At 52.8% G+C, this 11,721-nt stretch overlaps 1 long non-coding RNA gene across 1 annotated transcript in view; it reads left to right on the top strand.

Moving 5' to 3' along the window:
- The window catches only part of LOC122552398, a 17,484-nt gene extending 9,838 nt beyond the window's left edge, over nucleotides 1-7,646 (top strand). The window contains exon 2 of the long non-coding RNA XR_006312360.1: nucleotides 7,147-7,646. This is a non-coding gene — a long non-coding RNA (uncharacterized LOC122552398). The remainder of the gene's footprint in view (nucleotides 1-7,146) is intronic.
- Nucleotides 7,647-11,721: the final 4,075 nt, after the last annotated feature.

Raw genomic sequence — 11,721 nt, forward strand, 5'->3', positions numbered from 1 at the left:
CACACACACACACAGTCACACACACACAGTCTCTCACACACACTCACTCACACTCACTCACTCACACTCACACACACACAATCACACATATATATATATATATAGATATATCAGGAGATACATGGCTGCCAGTCCTCAATCCTTGGGCAACTCCATGACAGACTTGCCTGCAGCCTGAGAATCATCCATTAAACATGAGCCTCTTGGCTCATAATGCTCAATTTTGTATTCCCATCGCTGCTATTCCCCTTATTCCTCACAGTCTGCGTGTGGCCATGCATCAAACCAGGAGGAAGGTGGTCTTATCACTGGACTGTTCGTCCAGAGGCCCAGGTCATGTTCTAGGGACCAGGTTTCAAATCTCCTCATGGCAAACAGTGGCACTCGAATTCAATTGGGAAAAAAAACCTGGAGCGGATGCCTTTCAGAGACAGAAATCTACCAGCTGCACCTGGTCTGACCGAGGTGACTCCACATCTTATAGCACCGTGGTTGACTCCTAACTACCCTCTGGGTGATTTAAGGATTAAGCGATGCCCTCATCCAGTGATTAGATAAAGAACAAGTGAAGTTTGCAAATTCTACCCCTCCCCCTCCCCCAAAACCACCATGTCTGAGGTGGCTCCAGTCTCCTCCTCCCAGTCCGAAGATGCGCAGGTTAGCGTGGATTGGCCATGCCCGTGGTGTCCAGGGTTAGCCATGGGTAACCCAGGGTTACGGGGACAGGATGGTTCTGGAAGGGAGGATCTTCAGAGGGTCAGTGTGGACTCGCTAGGCCGAACGGCCTGCTTCCACACTGTGGGGATCCCATGAACACTTTAAACCACCCACCTCAGTCGCCCTTCCCCCCTCATCAACTCTGTGCTGAAACATAAAAATTAAACAAAATGTACCTTGACCCAATTCTCCCCCACCTCCCGGATAGGTCCGTGCTTAATGAAGCCACTTTTGTCCACGGCAGTAATAATGTTGTCTTAAACCGGGGGTTTATCCGACTGGGCCTGTTGTTGCTCAGCTAACCTTTCCACCCTCGCCCTGAACAAGGGGTTTAACATGAACAACGCTGCGGTGTTCTGGCCTCCATCTCGGAGTCAGACTAGAAAACTACAGTCAGAGTCTTCACAATTTTGCTTCCCTGGTATCCTCCATTTTAAGTACACGTGCAGCCTTGCGGGCAGCGCCTGATGGACTGTTAGCCTCTGCCGTGGCTGAACGTCCTTCTCCTACACCACGGCCGGTGTACTGTCGCCTTCCTTTGGTAAAGACAAGTGGGAAGTATTTAACAGCTCAGCTCCGCCCTCTTCCGATACGGGGAACATTCCCTACTCTTCAGTTCCTAATGGCCTTCCCTTGACTGTTCAGATTAATGATTCAGGTCAGGGAAGTGAATGTATTACAGATGGCATAAAAACAGGTGGGAAAGCAGATTAGAGATGTATAGCACGGAAACGGACCCTTCGGCCTAACTCGTCCGTGCCGACCAGATATGCCATTTGCCAGCCCTTGGCCCATATCCCTCCAAACCCTTCCTATTCATGTCCCCATCCAGATGCCTTTTAAATACTGTCATTGTACCAGTCTCCACCACTTCCTCTGGCAGCTCATTCCACACACGCACCACCCTCTGCGTGAAAAAGTTGCCCCTTAGGTCCCTTTCCCCTCTCACCCTAAACCTATGCCCCTCTAGTTCTGGACTCCCCGACCCCAGGGAAAAGACTTTGCCTATTTACCCTATCCATTGCCCTCATGGTTTTATAAACCTCTATAAGGTCACCCCTCAGCCTCCGACGCTCCAGGGAAACCAGCCCCAGCCTGTTCAGCCTCTCCCTGTAGCTCAGATCCCCCAATCCTGGTGACATCCTTGTAAATCCTTTCTGAGCCCTTTCAAGTTTCGCAACATCTTTCCGATAGGAAGGAGACCAGAATTGCACGCAATATTCCAACAGTGGCCCTAACTAATGTCCTGTACAGCCGCAACATGACCTCCCAACTCCTGTACTCAATACTCTGACCAATAAAGGAAAGCATACCAAACACCTCCTTCACTATCGTATCTACCTGCGGCTCCACTTTCAAGGAGCTATAAACCTGCACTCCAAGGTCTCGTTGTTCACTTTAACAACTGTGTATTGGATTTAGAATGACAGTGATAATATTGGAGGCTGGGGGTATCCTCCCCTGCCTCTCTGCCAGGTTCGGATTTTCCTGAACAATTCTTCCGTGGACAGTGGCTTTTTCTGGCCAAACCCAACACTCGTAGGCCATCTCAATTCCTCACCGAGGGTCTGACTCGGTCACTTTGGAAGGCAGTCTGGAGTCACATGTAGGCCAGACCAGGTGCGGATGGCAGTTTTCCTCCCCTGAAGGGCACGAGTGAAGCAGATGGGTTTTTCCCGACAATCAACAATCGATTCATGGTCATCTTGAGACTCTTAATTCCAGATTGGTTTGATTGGATTCAAATTCTCCCATCTGCTGCTAAGCGGGATTTGAAGCTGGGTCCCCAGAACATTATCTCTCTGGATTACTAGTCCAGCGATAACATCACCAGGCCATCCCCTCCCCGAAGGACATAGAACATAGAACATTCCAGCATAGTACAGGCGCTTCGGCCCTCAATGTTGTGCTGACCTGTGGAACCAGTCTGAAGCCCATCTAACCTCCACTATTCCATTATCATTCCATTATTCCATTAACCCACACTATCCCATTCTTGTCCCTATGTTTATCCAACGACCATTTCAATGCCCTTAAAGTTGGTGAATCTACTACTACAGCAGGCAGTGTGTTCCACGCCCCTACTACTCCCTGAGTAAAGAACCTGGCTCTAACATCTGTCCTGTATCTGTCACCCCTCAGTTTAAAGCTATGTCCCCTTGTGCTCACCGTCACCATCCAGGGAAAGAGTCACCTCTCAACCTTCTTCTCTCTAATGAAAACAGCCTTAGGTCCCTCAGCCTTTCCTCATAAGACCTTCCCTCCGTACCAGGCAACATCCTGATAAATCTCCTCTGCACCCTTTCCATAGCTTCCACATCCTTCCTATAATGCGGTGACCAGAACTGTACACAATACTCCACAATGCGGCCGCACCAGAGTTTTGTACAGCTGCAGCATGACCTCATGGCTCCGAAACTCAATCCCTCTGCCGATAAAGGCTAACATATCTTCTTATGCCTTCTTAACTGCCCTATCGACCTGGGTGGCAACCTCCAGGGATCTGGACACCGAGATCTCTCTGCTCATCCACATTACCAACAATCGTACCATTAGCTCAGTACTCTCCATTCCTGTTGCTTCTCCATTTGCCACCTCTCAGCCCAGCTCTGCAGCCTATCTCTGTCCCTCTGTAACCTACAGCATCCTTCCTCACTGTCCACAACTCAGTTTACAGGTTGAATTTAAATTCTGCCGGATGCCGTCGTGGGATTGGAACTGCACAAAGTTTGTGAGAAGATTTGTAGCTTGGGTGCTCGTTGTTGTGGTTCTGTTCGCCGAGCTGGGCAACTTTTTCACCCAGAGGCTGGTGCGGGTGTGGAATGAGCTGCCAGAGGAAGTGGTGGGGGCTGGTACAATTTAAAAGGTGGATGGGGACAGGGATAGGAAGAGTTTGGAGGGATACGGGCCAAGTGCTGGCAAACGGGACGAGGTTAGCTTCGGGATATCTGGGCCCGCACGGACGAGTTGGGCCGAAGGGTCTGTTTCCGTGCTGTACATCTCTGTGACTCTGTGCGTATCCATTTCGAGGAGACATTTCTGCTGTGGCCAATTTTACCAAGGCTTGTGCCCGCTGGGTAGTAACCAGCTCTATGCCACAAACACCACCCCCCCCCACCCCTCACCAAGCACCGTCTCCAACAGTAGACAGTGTACTCATCGATCCCCCGTCCCCCCTGTCCTCAAGGACATTATCTCCGGCTCCTTTCACTCCCGCTTGCTATCCCTGCTTCCAAGTCAATTTCCCGAGGGATCACACATCTCGGCATTTAGACTTCGCCACACGCTAATGCACATGTGTCAAGCTGTGTCTGAACCCTGCGTTTCAGTGTAATGTTCCCTCACGTTAGAATACAATAGAAGAATTAGGGCAGGCTGGAATAGAATCACACAATCCTGACAGTGTCGAAACAGGCCATTGCTGTGGTTCTGTTTGCCGAGCCGGGAATTTGTGTTGCAGACGTTTCGTCCCCTGTCTAGGTGACAGCCTGAGTGCTTGGTTCCGGTTGTCAGTTCCAGCTGTCCGCTGCAGTGGCCGGTATATTGGGTCCAGGTCGATGTGTTTGTTGATAGAATCTGTGGATGTGTGCCATGCCTCTAGGAATTCCCTGGCTGTCCTCTGTTTGCCTTGTCCTATAATAGTAGTGTTGTCCCAGTCATGTTGGAACTGCAATCTGACCTGAAGGCTCCCCCCAGCCCTTGGGCAGTGGGTGATGGGACCAAGCCACTGATGAGGCACATGGGGGGTGGCGCCACCTATGAAATTGAGGGACGAGTGCAGGGTCATGGAACCAACAAAGACTCTTCAGTCAAACAGGGAGTGGACCTGCAGAGGCTGCTTTCCCCCACTAGGGGGTCACCTCACCTCAGTGTATACACAGACACTGCCTCTGTGCAGCCTGCAAGGTACAGAGAACAAGGGCTGGAAATCTGAAACAAACACAGGCAGTGCTGGAGAAACACAGCAGGTCTGACAGCTTTCTCCACAGTAAACATCTCCCAGTCCAATTAGCGCCAGGGACTGAGGTTTGATCCCAACCTCGGGGCGACTGTCTGCGTGGAGTTTGCACATTCTAACCCCCTCCCCGTGTCTGCGTGGGTTTCCTCCGGATGCTCTGTTTCCTCCCACTTGTCCAAAGATTAGCAGGTTAGGGTGGATTAGCCATGCTAAATTACCCATAGTGCCCTGGGATGTGCAGGTTAGGGTGGATTGGCCGTGCTAAATTACCCATAGTGCCCTGGGATGTGCAGGATAGGGTGGATTGGCCATGCTAAATTACCCATAGTGCTTAGGGATGTGCGGGTTAGGATGGATTGGGCGTGCTAAATTACCCATAGTGCCCAGGGATGTGCAGGTTAGGATGGATTGGGTGTGCTAAATTACCCATAGTGCCCAGGGATGTGCAGGTTAGGGTGGATTGGCCATGCTAAATTACCCATAGTGCCCAGGGATGTGCAGGTTAGGGTGGATTGGCCGTGCTAAATTACCCATAGTGCCCAGGGATGTGCAGGTTAGGGTGGATTGGCTGTGCTAAATTACCCATAGTGCCCAGGGATGTGCAGGTTAGGTGAAAATAAGTAATACTGGAGATCACAGTGGGTCAGAGAGCATCCATGGAGCCAGAGCAAGCTAGATCTGAGCTGGAGTGAAGCATGGAGGGGGAACAGGGTGGTGGGGTGTAGAGTGCTGCTGGATATAAGATGCTAACAGTTCACATTCAGTGACTGGAATGTGCGAATGGAAGAACATAGGTGTGTCTATCTCCTAGACTGGAAAGAACAGACTGTCCCAATGGGGTAGGGGGTAGGGAGAGGGAGAGGGAGGATACAGTGACAGAGAGTGCAACAAGTCAAGCTGAAAGAAAGGGAAGGCAGGGGAGTTGGTTCACAATGTGAAGGCGTTGAACCCAGTATTAAGCCTGGCGTGCTGTAGAGTGCCTCGTCTGAAGATGAGACAATGGTCCTCCAGTTTGCGCTGTGATTCACTGGAACACTGCAGCATGCCGAGGACAGACAGGTGGGCACGCAAGTGGGACGCTGCGCTAAAGTGAACGGCTACGGGGATGTCAGGGTGCACCAACCAGAGGTGTCCTGCAAAGCGGTCACCCAGTCTGCGATCGGTTTCTCCAAAGCGGAGTAGGCCACGCTGGGTGCAGTGAATACAACACCCAAGATTGGAGGAGGTACTGGCTGCTTCACCCGGACAGACTGTTGGATGGTGAGCAGGGAGGGGCTGAAGGGCCGAGTGATGCACCTTCCGCGGAAGGTGCCGTGGGAAGGGGGCAGGTGTTGATGGACCTGCAGAGGCTGCTTTCCCCCACTAGGGGTCACCTAGTCGAGGAAGGGCCCAGGGTGTCCCAGAGGGAAAGGTCCTTGCTAAATGAAGACAGGGGGAGTGAGGGGAACATAGTTTGGTGGTGGGGATCTGCTGGAGTTGTCTGAAATGGTGCAGAGGCTGGTGGAATGAAAAGTGAGATGGAGGAGGACCTGATCACGCTGTCCGGAGTGATGGAAAGGGGCAAGGGCAGAAGCAAGGGTGATAGGTCGGACGCGGTTGAGGGCCCAGTCAGCCACAGTGGGTGGGAAACCACAGTTATGGAAGAAGCAAGCCGGGTCAGCAACACTGTGTTGGAAGGTGCAGGTTAGGGTAGATTGGCCGTACTGAGTTACCCATAGTGCCTAGGGATATGCAGGTTAGGGTGGATTGGCCATGCTAAATTACCCATAGTGCCCAGGGATGTGTAGGTTAGGGAGGATTGGCTGTGGTAAATGCAGTGGTGTAAGGATGAGATGCTCTTCGCAGGATTGGTGTGGACTTGATGGGCCGAAGTGCCTGCTTCCACTCTGCAGGGATTTTCTGGACATTTTTGCCATCTCCAATCATAGCCCCCACCTGCCCTGGGGAGGTGTAGGATGTTCACCCCTGTGTCTGCGACTAGGGGACAGTGTGTGACCACCCCCTCCATCCCCAAACCGACACCCCAGGGTCAATCCAGAAGGTTCCTCCCCACCCCCCCCCGCCTGTAGGATCCAGAGCAGCTGCCAAATCCACCCCCCTCCTCCCAAATAAAAAATCAGGTCCTCCCCTCGAGAACTGAGCACCAAACTCCAGGCTGTGCTGCACCAGTGCTCAGGCGTCGGGACAGGTGCTACATAAATGGAAGTCGCTCCCTTCTTCCACAAAGGATCCCTGAACAAACCTGATATCCCCCCTCCCCCCAAACTCTTCCTTAAATCGTTCTCTCCTGCCTCCCTAACCCAAAAATAAAGAAACTGTCCCCTTTAACAGTGTGCAATGTGATTAAGGACTTTATATAAACAACGTGCCCCTTTAAGGAATATTCCCCCCCCTCCTCCCCACTGCTCTGAAAGGCAGGCAAAAGATTTTGCAAACTAACCCTTGGCTCTGTCTCTCTCTCTCTCTCTCAGATTTGTGCAACCTCTCAGCCCTGAGTCAGCTTTCTGCAGTTTGTTGTTCAGCATATTTCCCCCCCCCCCCCTTCCCTTCCCTTACAAATATATTATCTCTGACCTTGACATTATTGGAGGGCTGAGGTTGGATGTTGACCGAACTCCACACAAAAAAAAGGGAGGGGGGTGAGGTTTTGAGGGGCGGCTGGCAAGGTGTTGGGGAATTGAGTATAGAGAGAGACAGAGAGAGAGTGTGTGGGATGTTGGCATTGCATTCAAAGGAATACATATTACATATAAACTAAAATGAGCTGGGGTCTGTGAACGTGGTCTCTTTCCCCCTTCCCCGACCCTGTTGCCAAGTGCAAGGCTCTCGCTGCCGTCGAGGGGAGGAGCCAGGCGATATAAGAAAGCAATTCAGCAAAGACACAGAGACACACAAAAACAGTGAAGGTGGAATCTCGTTCCAACTCGGGGAGCCAGAGCAGGTTGCTAACCGGACAGAGAGAGAGAGAAAGGAGGTGGGGAGGGCTCATTGCAAGCCATTTTGCATTTCTGCCAGCCCCCAGCCACGAAATGTTGGTGTTTTCCCTCTGGCTGAAGTCTGCTGGAATGATGCGGTGTTTTATGTGAGCCTCCCTCACCTCAACTTGTGTGTCTATGTCCTGGGAGCAGTCTCCAAACCTGTGCAAAGAGATTCCTGCTCCAGGGATCCAGGATTTCCCCTTGGCTTTAGTTGCTCTCTTGTAGTTTTGCACTCACCCCCCCCCCCCCCCTTTTTCCCTCACAAGATACTCCCAGCCCACTTTGTTTTGGTTTGCCCCTCCGGGGAGGGGTTTGGGTGTGTGTTGAGCATCTCTCTGCACCTTTCCCCATCAGTTTGCACGGTGCACAGCGACCCGCCTTGGCTGTTTTCAGAGGTCCGCAGGGATGGCAGAGAGCAGCCGGCTGAGGAGCCCCTCCAGCCGGGGAGGGGGCAGGAGCTCCGAGTCCCTCCATTCGGCGGGGAGCGACAAGGGGGACCGAGGAGGCGGTGGGGGGGTGGCCCTGAAGAAGGAGATCGGGCTGGTCAGCGCCTGTGGCATCATCGTCGGTGAGTGAACCTCTCTGCTCGACTCTTTTTCTTTCCAACAAAATCCAGCAACACCTTCCTCCCCCCTTTTGTGTGTGGGGGTGGGGGGGGTTACAGCTTTCAAACCGATTTGGACATTCTGCCATGGGAGTGCAAAGGGCTGGGGTTTGAGGGGGGGCTCTCCTGGTGAGTCAGAGTTGCAGGATATTTACTAGTACTGTGTCTTCCTTCAACCCCCCCCCCTCCCTCCATCACAGCCCCTGGGGGATGGGTGGGGAGAGGGGGCTAGAGGAGGGGCAATTCTCTGCATCTACACTCCTTGACCTGCCCCCTCTTCCTCCCCATCCCATGAGGTCCATCAGGATTGTGTGCAATGGGAGGGAACGGGAAGGGGGTTTGGAGTCCATTAGGATTGTGTCCAATGGGAGGGAACGGGAAGGGGGTTTAGGGTCCATTGGGATAGTGTCCAATGGGAGGGAACGGGAAGGGGGTTTGGGGTCCATTGGGATAGTGTCCAATGGGAGTGAACGGGAAGGGGGTTTGGGGTCCATTGGGATAGTGTCCAATGGGAGTGAACGGGAAGGGGGTTTGGGGTCCATTAGGATTGTGTCCAATGGCAGGGAACGGGAAGGGGGTTTGGGGTCCATTGGGATAGTGTCCAATGGGAGTGAACGGGAAGGGGGTTTGGGGTCCATTGGGATAGTGTCCAATGGGAGTGAACGGGAAGGGGGTTTGGGGTCCATTAGGTTAGTGTCCAATGGGAGTGAACAGGAAGGGAGTTTGGGGTCCAGCGGGATTGTGTCCAATGGGAGTGAACAGGAAGGGGGTTTGGGGTCCATTGGGATTGTGTCCAATGGGAGTGAACGGGAAGGGGGTTTGGGGTCCATTAGGTTAGTGTCCAATGGGAGTGAACAGGAAGGGAGTTTGGGGTCCAGCGGGATTGTGTCCAATGGGAGTGAACAGGAAGGGGGTTTGGGGTCCATTGGGATTGTGTCCAATGGGAGGGAACGGGAAGGGGGTTTGCAGTTCATTGGGATAGTGTCCAATGGGCAGTGGCTGCTCCAATGTGATTGGGAAGGGGTGTAACAATACATGGAAGAGGGAAGAGCAACAAGACTTTGTCTCTGACTGTGCTGGCAAAGTGATGGTGAATCACAGTATTGGAATCACTGAGGGGGAGGGGGGGAACATTAGCATGGGATAACAGGATAAAGCGCGATCCCGGAAGGTTAACAGACCCATTGGGGTGTGAACGGGCAAAACATTTTCACGCAAGAGCTTGGAAGAGAGGGCTGTGTGGCAGCCATGATGGTACGTGGGCAGGACGGGCAAACCATTGAGGCAATGCATGCTGGGAAACGGCCCCACTAGCGCCACAGTTTCAATGTTAAACACAAACTCAAGGTCACAAACTGCGAGGGTGACTTGGGAGGACTCTGATTGAAGGAAGCCAACAATAACTTACATTTACGTAGCTCATTTCAGATTGACATCTGCCAGGAAGGAAACCTGGCACTGACACACACACACACCGAGGCCAGGGACCAGAGTCCAGTTTGAGAGGTTCAGAAAGGAAGAAAGTGAGGTGGAGAGGGCACTCTATATTCCAGCAGGGGGCACAGGGAGCTGTAGGCATGGCCGCCCCGTGGCAGAGTGATTTCAAATTGGCTTTTCCCAAGAGGCTGGGATAGGAACGGGGGGGGGGGGCCGCGATCTCAGAGGGGCCTGGGCTGAAAGGCCATGGATTTGGAGAGAGGGGAGAAGAGGGTGAGAGTTTGAAAATCTTTAGCATTGGAGCCAGTGAGCAGGGAGGATGGGAAATGTGTGTGTGTGTGTGTGTGTGACGCGATGGCAGAGTTCGGGATGAGCCCAAATTCCCGGAGGCGGGAACGTGGTCAGACCGGCCGGGAGCATGCATGTGAGAGCATGGCCAAGTCTGGGGGTAGCTCATGGAATGGCGGAACAGGCCCGAGGGGCTGAACAGCCTGCCGCTATCCCTAACAGAGGTGGCAATATGTCAGCCGGCGGGGGGAATGGAATGCCTGTCGGGGACACGGGGGCTGGAGACCAACTGTACCACCCTGACCCACCCTCGCTAAAGGGCGGGCCAGGGAGCAGCTCCTACGTCTGTTCAGTGCCAATACTCCGCTGGCACCATTTCCAATTCCCTCGGGACTGTCTCGGAATCTAGGGAATTCTGCAGAATGGGAAGCCGTGAGCCCTGCAGTCAGCTCGTACGTCCCAGCATCTTGGCTGTCGGATGCCGGGGAATTTGTTGAATTCATTCCCGTGTCGCATCATTTAAAGTTCCCGCTGCGTTTGCTCCAGGTTCTGTGTGTCTTCTGCTGTACCCATGCAACGCCTCAGTGTCTGCCTCCCGTCTCCCTGAACGGACCACGTTTATATTTGCTGATTTCTTCCCATTCAAACACCTAACCGGTGTGTTTTTTTTTTGTTTGTTTCACAATTCCTTGTCTCATGCTCATTTGCCCTTCCTGTCTCAGTTTCATGGTCCCATGATGAAATTCAGAACAAATTCTCCCAGGCTTACTGCTCATTTGAGAACATTTCCTTTGTCCTAATACTAGCTTTAAGTCTTTGGTTAGCGACTGTTTGACCACTCTTTTTTGTTCATCACATTGCCCCGCCCACCCCGGTGTTATTTTTTTGACAGGGATGTTTATTTAGCGGAGGTTGTGGATTAACTCTCTAAACGTTTGCCATTGCTTGTCTCCCTTTGTGAAACAAATTTCCCATGCTCCTGGTGCAAGTCCAATTTATCAGGGCCTGAGACCCTGGTTCCGCAGTCGACTCAATCACTCTCAAACTGATCATGTTATGATCGCTGTTCCCCGCCACCCCTCCCCCCCCCAACACACTCACTCACTCTCACACACGCACTCTCTCGCACTCTCTCGCACTCTCTCGCACTCTCTCGCACTCTCTCGCACTCTCTCGCACTCTCTCGCACTCTCTCGCACTCTCTCGCACTCTCTCGCACTCTCTCGCACTCTCTCGCACTCTCTCGCACTCTCTCGCACTCTCTCGCACTCTCTCGCACTCTCTCGCACTCTCTCGCACTCTCTCGCACTCTCTCGCACTCTCTCGCACTCTCTCGCACTCTCTCGCACTCTCTCGCACTCTCTCGCACTCTCTCGCACTCTCTCGCACTCTCTCGCACTCTCTCGCACTCTCTCGCACTCTCTCGCACTCTCTCGCACTCTCTCGCACTCTCTCGCACTCTCTCGCACTCTCTCGCACTCTCTCGCACTCTCTCGCACTCTCTCGCACTCTCTCGCACTCTCACACACACTCACTCGCACTCTCACACTCACTCGCACTCTCACTCTCACACACACTCACTCGCATTCTTTCACTCACACACACTCACTTGCACTGTCTCACTCACTTGCACTGTCTCACTCAGACAGTCGCACTCTCTCACTCGCACTCTCTCTCACATACACTCTCGCACTCACTCGCACTCACTCGCACTCACTCGCACTCACTCGCACTCACTC

This window comes from Chiloscyllium plagiosum, chromosome 8 (assembly GCF_004010195.1).
Source record: "Chiloscyllium plagiosum isolate BGI_BamShark_2017 chromosome 8, ASM401019v2, whole genome shotgun sequence".
Classification (NCBI taxonomy): Eukaryota; Metazoa; Chordata; class Chondrichthyes; order Orectolobiformes; family Hemiscylliidae; genus Chiloscyllium; species Chiloscyllium plagiosum.